At 44.7% G+C, this 21,816-nt stretch overlaps 1 long non-coding RNA gene across 10 annotated transcripts in view; it reads right to left on the bottom strand.

Annotated features, from left to right (window-relative positions):
- Positions 1-21,338, bottom strand: part of LOC102149812 (uncharacterized) — a 30,921-nt gene extending 9,583 nt beyond the window's left edge. For 2 of the 10 annotated variants that reach the window (XR_011439935.1, XR_011439923.1), the window contains exons 1-4: positions 21,221-21,338; positions 5,493-5,681; positions 1,697-1,896; positions 420-509 (exon numbers count right to left, since the gene is read on the bottom strand). This is a non-coding gene — a long non-coding RNA (uncharacterized lncRNA). Of the gene's footprint in view, positions 1-419; positions 510-1,696; positions 1,897-3,808; positions 3,917-5,492; positions 5,682-7,434; positions 7,664-21,220 lie in introns of all 10 variants that reach the window. The other 8 variants (XR_011439941.1, XR_011439922.1, XR_011439934.1 and 5 more) reach the window with 8 other exon arrangements.
- Between the last annotated feature and the right edge of the window lie 478 nt (positions 21,339-21,816).

The following is a 21,816-nucleotide window of genomic DNA, read 5'->3' as shown; positions in this document are numbered from 1 at the left end:
CACGTGGTTGTGTGTGTTTGTAAAATTTGCAAAAGTAAGATATTTTAGCCATAACATGTTAACAAGTGGTTTAAGACCCCATCTCTTTTTAACCCGATTTCCCCCCCTCTTTCATTCTGACCCTAACATTGTGTGGTGTTAAAGTGGTCATGAGCAGCTTGCGGATTCACCTGAGGGGAAGTTGAGTTGGAGATGCATTTCAATTGGGTTCAGTGGATTGTATTTTCTGTAGTTCAGGGTCTCTTCCATGAGGAGTTATGCCACTATCGCTTACCATCCTGGTCTAGGGACATCTTCCAGGAATACTCCTATTGCCCACTTTGCTGGCCCATACAGGTGCAGGGCAAGAGATGCTAGTGCCATGTGTCTGTGTCCTTTGCAACCTACACCAGACATATGTGGGAAGGGAAGAGAAATACCTTCTAAAATGCATTCAGAAATACATGGAAAATTCTTCCAATCATCAGATGTGAAAAATAAGAAGAGGAGGATCCAGTTCTCATCACCACCTAGTCAGAATAGAAGTTGCATCTGCTGTCAACAATAAACTCAATAATTCAGGGTTATAATTATTATATATTTTCTAAAATTTGTTAAGAATTGCATGACTCAGAATATGTAAGAATCCTTGGGTTTACAGGCACAAACTTTTAGCAGTATTACAAACAGCTGATACTTCTCTGTGACAAGTTGTATGCTTTATGCATTTCCACAAAAATATTGAACCAAGTCACACATTTTACGCTTCTCTACAAAATACGACATGAATGAAGATAAGACAAAATTCATATACTGTGTGCTCATCATTAGGACTTTGAAAACAAAATGGCTAATGCATGATATTATTTCAAAAAATATTTAAGATTAGTCCTTGCACAAGAAAACTTGAAATGTTCTGAAGTCTTACAGATCTTAAATGAAACAAACTATAGAAAATATTGCAGAATTGTCATTTGAGAAGGCAATCAAACTGTAGCTATAAAATATTGGGGGGAAAGTATTACAGAAGTATGCCAAGCAGATAATTAATGATGGGTCTAATTAATGTTATTTTCCTGGATTTTGTGATGCTTATGGTATTTTAAAATTTATCATTTATTTTGATTTCTATTAATATTCTAAATAAATATTCTCATTCATACCTAATTTTGTATCTGTCATTTTGTAATTTTTGGTAAGGCCCCCACACCATCCCCCAGATTGCATAAGCGTCAAGCCTCACAAAACCTGTTCTTGGGGCAGGCGTTCCTCCACTGGACAAGGGACAAAAGTCAGAGAGGAAGAGGCCTTGAACCAGTGTTAGTGGCAAAGATCTAAATTTTTGTTATCTGCAATCATAGCCAGTTGGGTAGACTTTAGCCTTATTCTAGGGACTCATTCCTTCCCACCTCTTTTGACCTGCTTGCTGAAATCTACCTTGGTGCCTGGGGATTCCTTTACCAGGGGTCAGAGAAGCCTATTTTTTTTTTTAAGATTCAGCTTAATATTTAGTGTGAATTAGGTTCATTTTTCACTCTAAGGTTTGTCGGGGAGGCTGGGGGGGGAACAAAAGGATCTGAGGGAGGAGGGGGGAAGAGGAAGAGAGAGAAGAGGGAGCAGGAAGGAGGAATGAGACTAAGCACCATCCCCATCCAGGGAGGCGGAAGGATATGGACTAGAAAAGCCTGGGAGCAGGGAACAACTCTTGTCCTCTTACCTTCAGCATGGTGGTAGTAAACATGAGCCATGCACCGAGTGTGGCCAGCATGCCGCTGCCAGCCCAGGTAGCGTGGCTGCGTGATTTATGAAGTTTTTTTGAGCACAGCCTCACATCCTACAGAGAAGGTTTGTTCCCTGGAGATTCGTTAATCAAGGAGCACTGTACAAACACCACTTCCTGTGGGATGTTAATAGTGTCTGTAAGCAGGAGAGAGAGAGAGCAGGGAATCATTGTTTAGCGGAGAGAGAAATTAGCTCGCAGCTGAAAAAGAAAACTTGCCTTGGTGTGGGAAAAGACCCCTTTGTTAACAAGTGAACAATAGGCAACTTTCTTATGTGAGCATTTTGACATTTGAAAAGTAGAGTCTGTATTTAACTAAAAAGTAAATACCTTCTTCAACCTCCTAGGCTTCTCGTGGTCAGGGTTTTCTTGGAATGACAGAACAGGCTGTTCTATCTGATTTCAGCCTGAAAGCTGGACTTTGGCTGTTTATTTACATGAGTTGTTTGTGTATGTGGTTTATTATGTGTGAAGGAGAAAGATGGGACTTCCAGAGAGACAGCCTGCCATCTGTCCCCACTCCCCTGGACTGGCTTCAGCCCTGGAGGGGAGGGGTGGGGCCAGAAGTAGAAGGAGCTGTTTACAGGAAAGGCTCTGAGCACAGGCAGTGCTGTGAGGGGCCAGAGACAAAGAATAGCACGGAGTTAAGGAGAGCAGAAATCTCCCTGGCTTGGGAGCATCAGGGAGCCGGGCCCTGGCCTAGATGCCAGCATTCTCCTGGTGCACTGTCAGCAGTGTGGTACTCACAAGTAGCTGCAACGGCAGGATAGTGACAAGGAAGAGTTAGAGCAGTGGAATAGGAGAGGAGAGAAGGTCTTGTGGTGACTGGAGCTGATAGACAGGATCATGATCCAGATGCCAAGCTGGCCTAGTGATCTCTTTGGCCTCACTCCCCTTGACCCATACCCCAAATAGATCTTACTCTTGCTAAGACCAGGAAAAAAGAGATCCCCCAGGAAAAGAAGAGAAGAGGCCGTGTTTCTCCCTTGCCTAGAACTAATTGCCTGTGTACTCCTCTCTGAGGAGAAGACTTGCTCCTGCATGGAGGGCAGCCCAGGGGTTCTCATTGCACCAGTTATAGAATAGGGGACAATTCAGTAGCATGAGATAATGAGGCCAGGTCTCTCAGAGCCTAAATACAAAGAAAGAATCCAGAGGTAAATTTTAAGTGGGAGACTCTAGGAACCCAGAATGAAAAGCCAACCCCAGTGCCTTTGACTTAATCCCCTACTTTGGTGGGGAATGGAGAGAGGGGAGAAGGGTTCTCTGAGCCCTTGTATCCTAGATGCCAACTAGAACCTTAGAACTCATTCCCCAGGACTGAGGCTTCCAGTGGGTCTGTGGAATCAGACAGAGCCCCTAGGGGTAACCCTGGGGCTGGGCAGAGGACAAATCTCTTCCTTCTGTCCCCTTATCTCCAACCCCTTGGAACATTGTTGGATCATTCAGGACTCTTATGATTGCAAATGGTGGAAACTCATTGAAACTGGCTTTAGCCACAAAAAGGTGGTAGTGGTGGGGATTATTTGTGCACATCATTGAGATGTCCAGAGGTTTACTTGTTGTCAGGTTTGGCTAAACAAAGGGGCTCAAATGATTTCATCAGGACAATGTCTCTAACTATTGGTGGTTCTCTTCTGTTGGGCCACCATGGCAGCAAAAAGGGCCCCAGCAGTTCCATATTTATATGGACCTTAGATCCTTCAATCTCAGAGACAGACTCTTTCCCAAAATGTTAGCAAAAGTAGTAAGTAGGTTCTCAATGGTAAGGCTTGGGCCATGTGGCCATTCTTGAACCAATCACCACATCCAAGAAGATGAGATTGGACAGTTGGAAATGGGAATAAGACCAGCTCCATTTGAAGAACATGGATTAAAAGTGGGGAGGCGTTCCCCAATGGAAAACTGAGAAGTGCTATCAAAACATGAGAAAAGAAAAGCTGGGCAAGCAAAAACAGATGTGCACTATGATTATTATGCATGTAAGATCTAATGTCAATGACAGAAAGGGCAGGCTTGAAGGGAACAGGCGTTACCAAAAATACTCACAATGGACATGTGAAAGAGAGAGGGGCATTCCACAGCTATTTTGTGCAGCAAAAAGAGTTACATTATGGGCCAGCTGTGTTCACTCAAGTTTCAGGTCTTTTACGGCTTCTGCTGGCAAACAAAGAAAGCCACCTTATTCTTCAACCCCACCTCTTTCCCCACTGGCCGTCTGTCTGCATGAGTCATGGGCTGTCTGTTCTGATCATGACAGTCAGGATGTCTGCCATGCCCAGTGTCATCTCCTAGCTGGGACTGCCCTGTCCTCAGCTCCCTTAACAGGGAGGAGCACTGACTTTCCTTGTTCAGGGGCAGCCACTGACTGGAGACTAGATGAGCACATGACACAAGAGTCCATCTGTGGGCTGGCAGGTGACTCCATAAGGTGGCTTGGAGGCAAGAGTAATTAACCAAACCAATCAGACTGGGAAACTGGGAGAGCACCTACTCCTGTGGCCACCTTTATTCTTGGTGGCTGTCTGCTTCCCATACTAGTTAGTCCACATGGCTCCTCATGCTAATCACCACGCCCTTTATAGGTAAGAGGTTCTTAGGAGGTTTTGTCACTTCAATTTAAACCTCTAATGCAGAGCAACAATTCACCACACCCTAGGGGTAGCAGTTTCAGTTGTCCCAAATCCTCTCTGGTGACAGGCTAAGTGACAGAGCAGCCCAGAGGGGGAGAGTATACAGCTAAATTCTCAAGGTTGTTTTCAGGAAACATGGATGCTCAGGGTGGCAGACAACATGGTGCGCACCCAGCGGGGTTTTGTGCTCTATCAAAGGTACCTATTCATAGAGCAAACTCTCTCCGCGGGAGAATGGCCCGGAAGACCCAAGAGTGTGGATGGGGAAGAAGGCCAGGATATCCAGCAGCACACAGCCCTCACTAGGAAAGGGCTCAAGAGAGCGGCTCGTTAAAAACACCACAGCCAGAGCAAGATGGAAAGGTGCTTCAGGCCACCCACATTTGCTCTGGAACACAGGTAAGCTTCAGAAAAAAAAGAGAGAGAAAACTATGGATAGGAACCAGTATAACAAATTAGAGCGAAAGCCATTGCTCCCAGCCGTATAATATATGAATTTCCTCCACTTGTCAACTTGTCAAAAATGGAATCCTGATTCCTCTCTGTCAACGTCAAACCTTTCCTGCCTCGTTAACATTTATAGGTGGAGGCACGGAAGAGGTGAGAGCAGCATTTGATAAGTGCTGGGGAGCACTGCGTTACACAAGCCCATTAACCCCTTTTGCCTGTTCCAGCTCCTGTGGGGGAGATAGAACAGGTGGGCTTAATTGGTTCTGAACAAAGTCCTGGAAATTCCCGAGAAAGCTATGCAACCAGATGTCACTCTCTGGCACTAAGGTTTAAAGAGGTGTCTTTGTAACAAGCCCAGTGGAAGGCAGATGGCAGATGTGTTTTCATGAAACTAAGCTCTCATGCTCAATTTACCAACATTTTAGGACACCTTTCCCCAGAAAAAAGACAAGGTCCTTACTGTAAATTTTACAATTGAAGTTCTAAGTGTATCTCATAGGGTTGAAATGAAGTTAACGGCCACCTTGTTAAAATAGTAATACCCATCAAAGTCACCCCCTTACACATTCTCTCTCACATTTCCTGATCTTTGAGGCTGCTTTATGATTCCTTATGGTATCACAGAAAGACCTCTTTACCAGGAGACAAACCTTGGATTTGAGTTCTGTTTTCATCCTTTACAATCTGTATGATCCTGGGCGCATCAGTTACCTACTTGGAGCCTCTGTTTCCTTCATCATCAAATGGGACAACTTTATGTCATGTCTGCCTCACAGGTTTACCATGAGGACGGAGTGTTTTCATTGGCCAGACACCTGCTTTGTTCCGGAACGGGTGTCCTGATAAGGGGGATATGAAGGAATACAGATTTGAATTAGACTCAGTTCTGACTTCGGGGAACTCAGTGGGCAGCCAGTGTACAGGAATGTGCTCTGCAAACTGAAGAGCTCTTCACAAAGGGAAGCCATTTCCATTTCCTGTTGCACAACCTGTCACTGTCCTCTAGATTTGTCCTAGATTTTGCCAAGCCCTTGTTCTCCTAGATAGTTTTAGCCTGCTCCCTCTTGGTCCCAGCTCCTTTCTTTTAACTCATTTTTAAGTTATGCCTTCTAAACGAGCTTCTCTTGTAAGCAGAGATGTTCCCAGTTTCTCTTCCAGGTTAATCTTTATTGAACATGACTCCTGGAAGGGGCAGCTCTCCTACTCTGAGACTCCACTCCTGGTCCAGGATAGCTTCTCCAACCAAGATAAGCCAATACATAGATGTAGTCTCTACCCAGGAATTCAGAATTGGACACTGAAAGAGCCTTGTACAGGGGTGCCATGTGACTAGCAATCTCGAGAATGGAGATTCATCACTTCACTAAGTGTGTCCCAGTGACTGTCTGCTTTACTTACATTAGTAGAAATGGGTTTTTGTTCCTTACAAACAAATGATCTCTGTCTGACAGCCTTTCCCAGATAAGCATGGCCCTAGGGTGCTGGCCTGCAAGGTCCTAGACGTCTAGGTTTAGCCCAGCAATGAGCCATGTGCCTGTGTGCAGCATATGAAGCTATAGCCATCTTTTTTAATGGAAAAAATGAAAAAGAAGCTATTGAAGAGCTAACCCAGTATAAACACAGTCTCCCAGTGAAAAGAAGCAGCGGAACCAGGGTCAATAATGTTATCATCTGTCAAAAACATTTAATAATAATTCAGTTAATACCGAAGTCAAGGGGTCAGCCCAGTAGTGCAGCAGTTAAGTTCGCATGTTCCGCTTCGGCGGCCCAGGGTTCGCCAGTTTGGATCCTGGGTGTGGACCTACACACCGCTTATCAAGCCATGCTGTGGCAGGTGTCCCACATATACATTAGAGGAAGATGGGTACAAATCTTAGCTCAGGGCCAGTCTTCCTCAGCAAAAATAGGAGGATTGGCAGCAGATGTTAGCTCAGGGATAATCTTCCTCAAAAAAAAAAAAGAAAAAAAAACCCAAGTCAACATTTTTAGAAGATACAATGCTGGTCCAAGCCATGGGACTGGATGTCTGCCTCAGTTTCCTTGCATTACACTCCACTGCGCCAATATTACGAAAGTTGAGAGTTGGACTTCGGCAGGAGCCTTGAAGCTCCATTGAGCCCATGCTTACCCCATTCTTTTGTGGCTACGCCCTCCTGCTGCAAGCTGGTGTCCCACCATTCATTCACTCATTCTTTTATTTAACAGATAATTATTTAATGGTTACTAGTTGGCAGGCCTATGTTTGGTACTCAGGATACACGGGAGGAAAAAAAATCTGTACTCTCAAGACCTCTCTGGAAAGCAGAAGAAACTTACCTTTTCATGAATAATCACACCACTGTGTGACAAACGCAGCACTAAAATGTGTTCAAGATGGAGAGCTGACACAGAGATGGGAGTGGCCAACAATGTCAGGGAGGATGACAGGAAAGGCTTTCTAGAAAAAGCTGGCTTTTAAAAACTGCACAGGAATTTGTCAGGAGAATAGGGTGAAGTTAGAGGGGGAGAAAGAACATTTGAGGAAGAGGGAATAGAGCATCATCCAGGACCACAACGCTTGAACCTCTACCTCTAACCCTCAGGATCACTTACCGCCCAGGCTCTTCTGGCCACTGTGCTCAGTGCCAAACTGGGTCCCCTGGACAGTGCCAGAACTGGCCACACCTTCCACTTCTGCAGACTTGGTGTGTCAGATCCTTGGTCAAGTTTACACAGGCCAGCAGTCCCTGCCACCACGTGCCTTTCTCCAGTCCTTGTCCATGGTCCTGATTTATTTTTCCTGTCCTGGTCCTTTGGTTGCTCCAGCTACTTCCAAATTCACCTGAGATAGGACCCCAAGGATGCAGTGAATGTCTCCTGCATGGGGGTGGGGCCAGTAAGTAAACTAAGCCATAGAGGATGAGAGGATTTCAGTGGGTAGCAGAGAGAAAATATTTGAGGTGGGGGAGTGGAGAGAAGGTGAGCCTACACTTAGCACCGTGAGGGAATGGTGTATTCCTCACTGAGCAGGATGAGAAGAAACCTGAGACGGATATTTACATCGGAAAAGACACTATTTCAAACAGAAATTTCCTGGGCAACCCATCACACAAAGGCACCAAGGGCACAGTGTATGCAAACAATCCCGAGAATGAGACCTTGTCCCACCATGGGTCAGAGTTGAGCAACATTCTAAAGCTCCAATTTGTCCTAAGTGAACCAATGTGCAGAACTAACGAGGTCATCAATTTTTCTTCCAGCTAATGAACTCGTCAGGAAGGGTGTGATGTGGGGAGATGATGAGATAAGCAACCAAACCTGATTAAATAGTTTCATCTTCATCAAAGAATCAGACACAGAGCTGAAGCCCCATTATTCACTGGAAGGGGATAATTACACAGAGGGGACTGCCATCAGGGCCACCCCTCCTCTCACCCAACTGGCTCTACTCCCTTTGGTATAGGGACTGTGTCAGACCTGGGAATGGGCACTCATTTAATTCAACAAGTATTTATGGGTAGCCTGCTTTATTTTAGGTGTGGGCCAAGAACAAAGGATGGAGACACATAAGGTCCTTGCCCGTAAGTAGTTATGGTTGATGTAGCATGGAACAACAACTAACTGAAACATGCTATGAAAGATGCTCTCTCAATACTTCAAACCAAATGCTGTGGGGATAGCAGGGCGTGGGAGAGGGGAGGGAACCAGGGAAGTCTTCTCCTAGGTGGTCACCCTTGCACTGGGCTTAAAGATGAGCAGAATTTCACTATGGGAGAAAGAAGGGAACAGAAAGGACATAGCAGTCAGAGGGACAAGTAAAAATGGTGGTATAATAACATGAAGCTTGTTTAGAGAAACAGCCCTTTCCTACCCAGCTTTACAGATTGTAAGCCACCCAAAGTCATTTATATGGGGTTAAAAACAAAACAATTAGTTCTTTTTGAATAATCCAAATTACGTCAGTCATTCCCAGACTTTTTGGTGGTGTGATCTTGTTGTTGGATGGATTTCATGAGAGCTTTTCCACTCACATTCTCCAAATTCTATGTCACTTACTTAGTTCTTTAAAAATTTTGTATTAATAAAAATTATATTTTGAAGGATTTTATGATCTCATTCTCCCATGTGAGATGTTCTAAAGTTGTATAAGACCAAAGCTCAGCCTAATGGCTTTCAATTGGGCTTTACAAGAGTTTTACAACCAAAGAATAGTAACAAAACATTTTGCACCACACTGGTCAAACTGTAGAGTTGAAATGTTCATTCTATGATGTAACCCTTGGTTCCACTTGGAAATAAATGCACTCTTACCTGGTAAATTAGTTCAGATGAAGCTAAGCTGCTGTGGTGAAGAGACCTAAAGATACAAGAACCATAAGAATATGGAAGCTTATCTCATGCAACAGTACTGAGGCGGCGGCCCTGTTCAGGATGACCATTCAAAGACTCAGATTCCTTCCAAGTTGTCGCTTTCCCATCTCTAGGGCATTGTCATCATCTGCACAGTTGAAGATGGGTTTCTACTATGTCCAGGTTCCAGGGGAAGGGGAAAGGAAATGTGGAGGACACCAGGTCCCAGAGCAAAAATGACAAACATCTCTTGAGCTCACATTCCATTAGCAAACATGTAGCCACATGGCCACACAACTTGAAAGGAGGCCCGGCAGCCCTGAGCAGCTGGCGGCCAACTCTGTTCCCATGGAAGGAAGAGGGACTGGGAGTTGGAGGACAAGGAGCAGTGCCCACTGCCATCCATCCTTCTGGTCTCCCATATCTGTGTGCACCCTCTTCCTCCCACACACTGCCCTCTCTCCAAGGAAGATTACTCCCAGTTCCACCCAGCGCTAAGTCCAGGATCTCTGCGAGAGGCACAGTCCTCTCAGGATCAGATTTGGTTTTTCTTGGTCTGGCAACCTATAAACTAAAAGACATGTTATCTCTTCCACCTCCCATATACAGTGGTGGAGCAGAACCAGGATAACCACCATAGCATGGAAAACACAGAGCAGCCACTGGCTGACAGCAATGATTAAATCCTACTGGGAAAAAATGAAAATCCCCCCTTTGCTGACATGGAGGAAATTCTCTGGTAGATTCCTGGATATATTCACCAAGAAAAACTTACTTATCTTCCTACATGGTCTCTAGCTTCACCCTCTAAAAAGTCCTTCCTTGTCCTTCATCCTCCATAGCCATATCTAAATTGAATGTTGGGAATATGCCCTTATTGGTGGCTGAACACCTTTCACAGCTACGCCCTGCTCGTTCAGATTTGGGAGCCTGAGTCTTGCCTTAAGGCTGGCACTGGCACTTGGCTTTTGGCCCTTGGCTGTGACAGGCGGAGCTCAGGGTTTCTTTGACAATACCTTAAATTTAGTAAGCTTAGTTGCTTCTAGCTAGTCCAATGTGACAGTGACCACACCTAAAGCATTTTTTTTTTAAAGATTTTATTTTTTCCTTTTTCTCCCCAAAGCCCCCCAGTACATAGTTGTATATTCTTCGTTGTGGGTCCTTCTAGTTGTGGCATGTGGGACACTGCCTCAGCGTGGTTTGATGAGCAGTGCCATGTCCGCACCCAGGATTCGAACCAACGAAACACTGGGCCACTTGCAGCGGAGCACACGAACTTAACCACTTGGCCACGGGGCCAGCCCCATCTAAAGAATTTTTTAGGCGTAGTTTCTTTCTTTCTTTCTTTCTTTTTTTTTTTTTGAGGATGATTAGCCCTGAGCTAACTACTGCCAATCCTCTTCTTTTTGCTGAGGAAGACTGGCCCTGAGCTAACATCCATGCCCATCTTCCTCTACTTTATACGTGAGACACCTACCACAGCATGGTTTGCCAAGTGATGCCATGTCCGCACCTAGGATCCGAACCAGGGAACCCTGGGCCACCGAGAAGCAGAATACGCGAACTTAACCGCTGTGCCACCAGGCCGGCCCCAGGCATAGTTTTTGAGCCTACTTTTTCCAAGTTTCTCTCTTCTATCTCTCTCTCTCTCTTTCCCCCCCTCTCCCTCTCTCCTTTAAGAGTGACTACCCTGGAGTCATCTGAAAAAAGGCATACAGGTGAGAAGGAAGCACTTTTACTTTTATCTTTGCCAAAGTCTTTGAGCAACTACAATTTTATCTCCTGAAGCAGCTACTTTTCCAACTTTTGAGGCTTCAAATTTCTGGGCATTCTCTGTTCTCTTCTATCTCTGCTTGAATGCTGGCTTAAAATCATCTCTTTCTCATAATATCTTGCTAAAAGCAAAGACATTACACATTAACATGCTGGCTCTTTCCAACTTGTTCCTCCAGAGCTATAGTTTTGGTAATTTCATAGTCTGTCTTCAAATTATAAGAAGAGACAGTGTTACCAAATATTTTGCCATGGTATAACAAAGGTCACCAGCTTTCTAGCCTGAAATATCTCTTTCCTCACCATCTGCCATCTGACTGCTAAGCCAGGTCTATGCAATTTAGGTTTGGGTTACGGCAGCCCCACACCTATGGTACTAATTTCAATGTTATTAAGGTTAAGCCAAGCTGCTATAACAAAAAGACCAAAAGAGGGAGTGGCCTCAAGAATATAGGCCTTTGTTTCTCTTTCCATAACAGTTCTGAGAAGAATGTTCCAAACTGATTGGGCTTTCTTCCTCCTTGAAGTCACATAGGGATCAAGGTTCCCTCTAAGTTCTAGCTCTGCCATCCTCTAGGGTACTATCATCATCTGAATGTGTGAAGATGGGTCTCAGCCATATCCAGGTTCCAGCCAGAGGGAGGGAGAAAGAGACCTTGGAGGAGGCTTATCTAATTAATGTCTTACGTCTCAGATAGAGAAATGGCACATATCCATCCAGCTCACGTTCTATTGGAAAGAAGAATGTCACATGACCAAACCTAACTGCAAGGGAGGCTGGGAAATGTAGTGTAGCTAAGATCAACTACAGTTGTAAGACCAGGGAAGAAAGGGGAGGATGGGTTTAGGTGGACACTGACGATTTCCGCAACACTGCCTAAGATCGTAAAAGTGCAATTTGTGGACTATTTTGTATTGTAATTTATTACTAGACTCGAGAAAATCCATAATAGACTTTAAATCTCTTCATTTTACTCACCACTGTAACCTTAACATAGCAGCACGCAGTAACCATTGAATGAATGGTAATTGATCAGAAAGGAGTCATAATTAAAACCAATAGTCTCTCACCACCTTAAACTATAATCAATCAATAAATAAATCTGTGCCTTCACACAAAAAAGCTAGAGATTTACTCTATCAGAAAAAATACTCCTATGGAATCCAGGTAAACCTCTGCAGAATTCCAAGGTTCCAGTGAACACAGTTTGAAACTCTCAAAACTATTGATAGGACGAGGTTGAAGACTTATCAAGAGTTCACCACGTGTTTTAGACTCATGAGCAAATCTCCACTTCTGCAAATAGACTAGAATTAGCATCTTTTCAGTTGTGGATTAGAAAAGCTAAAAGTTTTGATGGGAGTAGAGTATTTTGGTATCTACAAGCAAGTGCTCCCCCACCCACAACCTGTAAGATGTTCTTTAACCGCCCTACCGTGGCAGGCAAGGCTCCCTACAACCTGGTCCCAGCCTAACTTTCCCATCTCAATCCAACATTTCCTTCCCGCATGATCCCTAAACCACTTGCTATTTTATAAGTAGCCCATAACCTTTCCTACCCTTATACCTGTGTGCATACTGTTTTTTCCCCTTTGTTTGGAATGCCTTTCTCCTTTATTTCTGCCTATTTCAACTCTTTCATTCCTAAGAGCTACTGTGTCCATCAAATCTTTCCTCTTCCTTCCAACCACATGTGCTTTATTTCTCCACAGTTCTCTGCTTGCTCCTTATGACACATTACATTCTGATTAGTAACATTTTCTGGCTTCCTTAACAAACTCCACTGCTAGATTTAAGTTCTCCTGGGGTAAGGACTGAACCTTAGTCACCTCTTCATTCCTGCCATATCTAGCCTAGTATCTTGAGATACAGGTGCTCAAAAAAAGTTTCTTGAATTAACTCTCTAATCAGACGTCTTGAGACATTCATTATATATTAGTTTAAATTCAATCCCCTTTTAGGGAAGAGAAAGTATTTCCTCAAATAACTAGGTGGTCAGTAACTCTGATGTTACGGTATGATTCATAGTATGATTTTAGATTTAACAGCAAGCTATTTCATCCCAAACATAAATTTATTCAACTGTTCATTTAACAAATATTCTCTGAACATCTCCCATAACAGGCACCAGGAATCCAGTATTGAACAAGACAGGCCTGGCCGTTTTCCTTGAGGAGCTTATGGTGTAGTCTGTGAGACAGCCATCAAATGTGTCACTGACAACAGACAATAATTGAGAGCCCATTGTGTACACGGCATCATGCCATGGGGGCTGTGAATTTGCTGGGGTGTCGAAAGGGGAGCATCCAGAGGTTGGTCACTCACAGTCAGTATGCGGTTGAGGAGACACGACATATATTTAAGAAAAAACAAAAAGTCATAAGTACCAGATTGCTTTTTGTCCACCAGTCATCAGGGGATGCAGGTCTTTGGTGGTAGGATTTCTTGCTAAACCCAGGCACGTCTGAAAGAGTTCACGGAAGTAGAGGGACTTGCTCTGGGCCTTGGCAAATAGCTGGGGCTTGGATACATGGTGAAGAGAGAGTAGGGGGTACTCCAGGAAGTGAGAGAAGAAGGTATGGTGAGTTTAAGAAAAAACAAAAACTTTACAGGAGCCAAGCATTCACCCATCCTTTTTGTATTAATCCAGCGCTCACAATGTGCAAAGCACTGACAAGGTGCTAGGAGGTCATCACACAGGTATAAGGTGTGGCCCCTGCTCTAGAGCAGTTAAATCTAGACACTTGTGGGGCAAGCCTGGTGGTGTAGTGGTTAAGTTCGCACATTCTACTTCAGCAGCCTGGGGTTTGCCGGCTTGGATCCCGGGTGCGGACCTCTGCATGGCTTATCAAGCCATGCTGTGGCAGGCGTCCCACATATAAACTAGAGGAAGATGGGCACAGATGTTAGCTCAGGGCCAATCTTCTTCTTCAAAAAAAAAATCTACACACATGCAAAAATAACCAGCAATCAAGGCAGTATTTCATCTCCTGGTGTCATACCATTCTCCGCTTTGACTTAAACAAGGGTGGAGAGAGTTATCTCCAAGAGACCACTGCTCAAAGGCCATCTGGTGGGAGGACACTGAGGAGGCTGGTACCCCACTGATTACTTTATCCCATTAGACAGCTAATAGTGATGTTTAATGGAGATAAGGGATCTAGCGGGATAAAGAGGGGCCAGCAAGTATGATGGAGACCCCAGACCTTCCCCCGCAACTCCCCAGAATTATTCACCATTTCTTCCCCTCCTTCCTTCTTGAATAGCCCTTCTTCCATTCTCCTGTTCTGCTTAGCTGTGACTCACAGAACTCAAAAAGAACAGAGTTACTCTAGGGACGTTTCTTAAGGCAACGCCAAAAAGGAGAACAAAACGTCAAATGAAATAATGAGTCATGGTGGTTCTGAAATACCTCCTTTGAGGAGCAAAAATGTAATCAACACCTAACAACAAACAACAACAAAGTAGGATGAGAACTATCACATATATAGAAAAAACACCCCCTCACTTTCTGTCTTCCCTCTTACCCTTTCTGCCTCTGCCAAGGCAGCGCCAATTGTTTGCCTGGGGGGGCAATTTTAGCTTGGTTAACATGCTAAATAAATTTCATATAAGTTAGGAGCCTATAAAGCTCTAATAATTTTCCTTGGCTCTTTCTTTTCCTACTCAAATAATGGTTGGCAATTCTACAAAGAAGCCATCGTGGTTCTAACTTTTGACTAGAATTATTCTAGAATAACATACATTCTCAGGAATGACCTCCTCTGTCTTGAGGAGATCATTTTCTTGATAAGCCCCTGTCCTCTCCTTTGCAAGTCTGGCAGCATGGTTTATTGGCTTTCTAATAGGAAGCTCTCATCATTAGGGACTGAACTAAGATCACCAAACCATTTCCTGTACATCCTTAGTTGAGCTTTGAATCACAAAAGTAGTAGAAGGCCCAGCGTGATATCCCCTCTGAAATGAGCAATTCCGTAATTAAACAGAAGTAAATAGAGGTTACAATGTGTTCCTTAATTAAATAGATGTAAATGCCCAATCACTCTACTTTCCACACACATCAATTTCGCATCATCTCATTTTCCTGTTTGCCCAGTGGAAATGGAAATTCTGAGGCTCTATTTTGGTAAAAATCTCCTGAGTGTGCCTGCCAGGCTGGGTGTTCAATCATGAATATTTACCTACTGGTTTATAGAACTCTCTAGGTAGTGTCAATTCTCCCTTCCTTTGGCATCTGAGGGCTTAGGAATTACTATGAGCCTAACATAACTGGACCTTCAAAGAGAAGTGGCCCTGACTTTGCCCAACAAAGTATCTTGACTCCTGCCTTAGGAGGAACCTACCTGGAGGCACAGGTGAGGGGTGTGGTGTGGGAGGGGCATCTAACAGAAATACTAGACTCTGTGGCAGGTAGCACTGCATGACCCTCCGAGTCACAATGCCCCATGCCTGCTGCCTTTCTTTACACCCAATCTCGAGTTTAGGCAAATTCCTCCTGGAGACTGGAAATATAATTCATGGAATCTGTGACGGTTAATTTTATGTGTCCATTTGGCTAGGCTACAATGCCCAGTCGTTCAGTCAAACACTAGTCTAGGTGCGTCTGTGAAGGTATTTTGTAGTTGTCATTAATATCTACAATAAGTTGGCTTTAAGTAAAGGAGTTTATCCTCCATAATGTGGGAAAGGCTCATGCAATCAAGTGAAGACCTTAAGAGGAAAAACTGAGGTTTCCTGGAGAAGCAGGAATTTTGCCTCAAGGCTGTAATATAGAAGTGCTGAGTTTCTAGCCTGCCAGCCTGCATTACACGTTTCAGACTTGCCAGCCCCTACAATCACATGAGCCAATTCCTTAAAATAAGTCTCTCTTTATGTGTATATACATCCTATTGGTTCTGTTTCTCCGGAGAGCACTGACTGATACAGAATCCATCTGAATAGGGTGAGAACATCCTACTTCCAGTTTAGAGAGAGTAGCTCAATCCAGCGACAGCTCAAAGCAAGCTGATAGTGCCCCTTGAATCTCCAAGGCCGGAGAAGGAGTAAGGTGGAGAGGACAGAATCGAGTCCACACCCCTCAGAGTGGTGACCACCGTGAGGTGGCTCCCGTCTCCTTGCTTGTTCTGGCGAGGCCAACAACTTGCCATCCATGAATTGGATGGTTATCAGAGGACAGCAGCGGGTTAACAACACTTTAACTGAGTCAAACCGTTAATTGGAATAGAATCCATCTCAATTTATTCCTAGAAACAGTTCTGCTTTTCTGAGGCATTAAGAATAAATTGAGGTGGATCCTGTTCCAATTAGAATTTATGATTAAGACCATCATTTCAGGAGGACAAGCTAAGCAAAGCCACACACATTTGAAAATCTATATGACTGAGGGGTCTTAAATAAAAAGGTTACTTGCTGAGTACAAAGTCATCAGGACCCAATCTCCCTGGTGATTTCTTCTCAGTCTCCGAATTTCCAGCAAAGTGACCGACATTTGAAGGTTAGGCTCAAGGAGTATTTATCATTGAATCATAGGATTTCAGAGCTAGAAGGAACCTTTTATAAACGTGGGAACTAAGCTCAGAAAGGAGAAATGACTTGCTCAACAGCGACGACAAGAGGGGGGCCTGCTTCACCATCTTCCTCTGGAAGGACAGGTAAGCCCTCCACTTCAGCCTCAAGGGCAAAGTGAGTCAAGGGTTGAAACAACTCTCTTTGAGTGGCCTCTGTTTTTTCTCTCAAATCATTACTGTAAAGGTAATATGCAATTTTCACTTTTTACTACAGAGTCAACTGGTAGAGGGACCATGTGCCAAACCCAGCCTTTAGGACCAGGTCCATCATCTGAAGGGAAAATCATACGTATTAGGACCTACCATGTACCAAGGTCTGATAACAATCCAGCAGATATTATCAGAACACCTACTGTTTGCCTAGCACTGTACTAAGTACTTCACAATGAGTCTTTACAGCAAGCCTGTGGTAGGTCCTATTTTTATTCCTTATTTACACAAGAGGAAATTGAAGCAGAGAAGTTAAGTAACTTACCCAAAGGCACCCAGAGAGTGAGTGGCATAGCTAAGACATGAACCTGGGTGTGGTGGAACCAGAATCTACACTCTCACCACCCGGCTGTTCCAGGCCAGTTCTCACCTAATCTTCACACTTTTATCATGGTGCTATCATTCTCACCATTTTGCAGATTAGAAAACCAAGGCTCAGGAAGGTTGAGGAACTGGTGGGAGACCCACGCATTAGCCATTTTGTAGGCAACCTGCCCCCAGATCCAGTTGCTACACAGCTCACCAGTCATCTGTCTTCTGATCGTCCTTCACCCTCCAGCTTCCCCTGATGGCACATATGACTTTGACAAATTGATTTCCTCGATTAATGTTTGAATGAATTTCTGGGTAGATCAAAGTCAGTTCTTCCTTTATGGGATAGGAATAGAGAACAGGTGTTTGGGCCAACATCTTGGTATGCTTCAGTCCTGAGGAAAGGGCATACAGATCGTTCCTATTCACTAGTGTTTCCCAAAATTCCCTGAAAAAAACCACCTCGTTAAATACAAACTCCAGGACCTGCTCCCGGACTCATGCATTTCTAAACCCCATGGAGCAGCCTAGAAGGCACCGTGATTAACAAGTACCCCCATGTGATTCCGTTCCTTGGGGAAATTTGGGAATGCTGGATAGAACTGACCCTTTGCTGCCTCTTCCAGCCCCCAAATTAAATGGCAGCACAATGCTAGACAGACGTGCCTTTGAATAGACGGGCTTTACATCAGAAACACTTGCTTTGGTCCCTGCTCTATTACCAATTATACTTCTCAGATAAGTTCTTTAACCTTTTGCTACCTCAGTGTTCTTCTCCGTAAATGGGATTAATAATGTTTTCTATCTCACGGTGTTGTCCTGAGGGATAGTGAGATGAAGCAGGTAAAGTGCCCAGCACAGAGCCTGTCATAGAGGCAGGGCTCAAGAAATCATCCTTTCTTATTATTTCTCCTAGTCTAAGGGATTTACATTCCCAAGGATTCAGGGTCCTCAGTCCTCAAAGGGGAAATTTCAGCCTCTAGCAGTAGGTGCAGGAGCCAGCGGTAGGGAAGGGCGTGGCAGTCTTAGGTCCCCTGAAATCACACCAAACATGCCTTAGGGACTGGTAGAGCAATGAAGGTGCTCCTGAGCTCCAAGCTGCATGGGCTCCCACTTCTCCCCAGAGCACAGGGCTCACCTCGGCAGCCCCAGGTCCTGTCTGAGCCCGTCACAGTGACCACAGTTCCTATGAGGACCTAGAAAGCTCCCAGAGGTCCTGGTAAGCAAAGGGCCGAGAAGGAGTGTCTACTCGTGGCTGGGCTGGTCCCTTATCCTTGAGAGCAGGGAAGTCCTGCGGTCTCAGGCTCTCCAATAGGTCTCAGAGCTGGCTCAGTCAGAAGTACCACCTCTAAGTCAGCTCATGCCTGAACCCCGGACCCAAACCTGTAAGCGGGTGAGGGCAGCGACGCATCCATTCATTCACTTCCATGAACTTTTTATTTAGTCCCTGCTAAATATGGACTCAACCTTGTGCTGGCCCTCTTGATACCTGGTCCTGCCCTTCAGGAGTTTACTGCCTAACAGGCAAGACAGACGAACAAGCCAGGGTCACATAGTGTGGGTGGTGAGGTACGGAGGGGTAATCCTAGATGCCTCAAAAGGTCGTTTCCAATTCTGTTTCGAATCTTCAGCACAGCCCACAAGCGATGGGGTCACTTGGCTCCCAGTGACACCTACCAGCTTCGTGTCACACTCTTCTCCCATGGGCCACTGCATACCAGCCACCTGGTCTTCTTTGCTTTTCAGTGAACGGACCAAGGTCTTTCCAGGCTCAGGGCCAGGCTCTGCCCTGAACTCTGCCCCTTGTTTTGTCTGGACTTCGCAATTGTCCCTCCTTCAGGGAGTCCACCCTGATCCCCAGACCAGGAGACTTGCAGTGACATTTATCATTGTATCCCTGGCACCCAGCACTGCACCTGGTGTATGTGGTGCCAGAACCACATACATCTTGCGCTAAATATTAAAAACCTCCTTATTGATTCCCTCCCCTCTCTTGTCTCATATACCCAGGTGATAGACATGCCCACATCTCTGCCATCACTAACAAAACTTTCCTTTCTGCTTCAAGATGCCAACCTTTTGCAGCAAAAATCCCAGCAGATGCTACGAAATTACAGATTTTCTTTTCGCATGAGCCAACTCAAAATCTTATTTTGGGGTTAGGTTCCCTCCTCCTAATAGAAATGACAAAGCAACACTTCAGTAGGAGAGAGAGCTCCAGGTTTTTTGTTATTGGTTGTGGTGGGGTTTTTAACAGCAAATCTGTTTCTTCTGCAGGTGAGCTGGAGCCAGTTGTCGAATTTGGGGGAATTTTGTGAGCCCACTGTTAGACCCAAACATTATTAAAAATTACATAAATGTACAATTAAATAAATTACATTAAAAGCAAAAGTAATAAATATGCAAAATCCATCACTTTCTATGTATTTTATGACATTTTACTGCTATATCTGCTCTTGAGGTTATTTACACCCACTGTACCTGTGTGGTGAGCGGACACACATGCCACTGCTTCTCTCTTCCCAACTCCACGTTTAGTGACATTATGTTGGTAGCTTGAAATTGACATGGAGGGGACATTTACTAAGGAAATCGGCAAACGCTACAAACCAGGAGTTATTATTTTTTTAGGGAGCTGGTTTTGAAGCATTTACCAGCACACCACTGCCACTACCCAAAAACTAACAAGGTCAGTCCCTGCTTCCCAGAAGTTTGCAATCCAGTGGCAGAAACACACACACACACACACACAGAAACAGAGAGTTAAGCATGATCCAAGACAGAACGGCATGTATTAAATGGAGCAGTGGACAGCAGCCAGGAAGCGGCTGGCTGGAGCTAGGTTGCCTTCAGATGTGGCCACAAAATGAAAAGATTTACACAGGAGACCCAGAACAATTGCTCTGCCACCTAACTAATTCCTTGGATCCTTATTAAATTATTAAGAAAGATCTTTATATAGACATCCAAGCTTCAGCCTGTGATCAATTCACATGCTTCCCTTACGATGAGGTGCTTACCTTCTCCCTCAGTCAGACAGAGATCAATCTATACAGGTCAGACTGTTTGAATACATCAGAGAGCTTGGATTGCCTCCAGAGATGGGTGCTGAGAACCAGGCACTCAACGTGGTTAGTAATAATTTGGCCCGTTCATCAATGGAGCTCAGTAAAGCGTGTATTGATTTTTCTCCAAAAGATTTACCAATTTGAAGCAGTAGCCCGCAAAACCAAGATAAAACATCAATAGTATTAAAAAACATACTAGACATCTTTTGTGCTTATAAAGGCCAAGAAACTGTTAAAAATTTTAAAAGCTGAGTGGGGGGCTCTAAGTGACCAAGCTGCCAGTAGAGACATGCACAGTGGTCTCCCAGCCTTGGGTGGAAGACAGGATTCTCTGAGTTTAGCTCCTGCCACAGTCTTAATGGGGTGGTCACCGGGTGTTTTGTTGAACTTTAAACAGTTTCATTCCAACCTAACCTATACATTTGTAGCATTTGTTTAAAAGGTCAGCCAATTCCAGTTTTTAAATTATATCTACACACCTATGTGTATATATATGAACGAGTCAGGGAGTGAATGGAAAAGATATTAAGGGACCACAGAAGTGTGAGAGGAAAAGGAAGGGAGAGAGGACAGAGGGAGGGGAAGAGAGAAAGGAAGAGCATAAGGAGGGAGAGGAGAGAGGGTGGAAGGAGCGGCTGAAAGAGTGGGAGAGAGTTGCAAGATGAGAGGAATTTCTGAAAGGAAAGGAGAAGAGATGAAGACAGAGGATGGGAGGGGGCAAAACACAAACAAGGCAAAGGCCAGGAAGAGGGAGGGAGAGGAGAGAGGGAGAGACACGGCCCAGGGAAAGGGGGTGGGGAGGCGGCGGTGAAATCTGGGAGGGAGGAACACTGGTCCAGATTTGAATCCCAGCTCTTCCACCTGCGTCAATTACTGTTCCAGTCTCAGCCTCGGTTTTCTCATCTGTAAAATGGGGATGAGAAAACCTACACTGCAGGATTTTTTGAGGAATTAGGTGAGCGCGGACGTGTAAAGAGCAGGCCCAGCCGTGTCCACTAAGTGAGACGCCAGGGCGTCTGGTGCGGGCGTGGGTCACGTCTCTCTTTTAAAGAACACAATTTCTGCACGGTGGCCTGGGTTTGGCCTCCCTGGAAAACCGAGCCCAAGCATGCACTCACCCTAAAAGATGGCACCCTGCCCGGGCGCCAGGGCGCATCGCTGGAGAGCAGAGCGAGGCTTCCCGTGGCTGCGCCCGCCGCCGTCTGCGCACCGCGGAGGCGCGGGCAACCGCCAATGAACTTTCCACAAAGACAGTTTGCTTCGCGCGGATCTCAATCCATAACCTTTACTGGTCTCTGTAGAGTCATTACGACCATTAGGCTGTGGACTCAGCACTGCTTTAGCTCTTAAGTTAATACAACCGAGACTTTTTTACTTTCCTATTGGGAAGGAACATGTGCAATTTTAGTGATTTCTTAGATCATTCCATAAGTAAATCAAATATTCTTTCAAGCCCAGTTATCAAAATTGTGTCCTTTGATACCACGTCTTCCATCAAACTGCGGTAATCCAGATCAACACATTTTAAACCTCTGCTATCTCCTAATATCATCCTTACTAGATAGAGTAATTAAATTTGTACTTTTTTTACAAGTCGTACTCAATAAATCTGAATAAATTAACAACGCATTACTAAGACTGCTACATTAAATTTGCATAGTGCATTTAATGAATATGCAAGTGCAAGTGGAAAGGCCTGCTACCGCGAACCTTC

Source organism: Equus caballus, chromosome 1 (genome assembly GCF_041296265.1).
Source record: "Equus caballus isolate H_3958 breed thoroughbred chromosome 1, TB-T2T, whole genome shotgun sequence".
Classification (NCBI taxonomy): domain Eukaryota; kingdom Metazoa; phylum Chordata; class Mammalia; order Perissodactyla; family Equidae; genus Equus; species Equus caballus.
The sequence above is the reverse complement of the archived record's forward strand: the minus strand, read 5'-3'. Positions and strand labels throughout refer to the sequence as shown.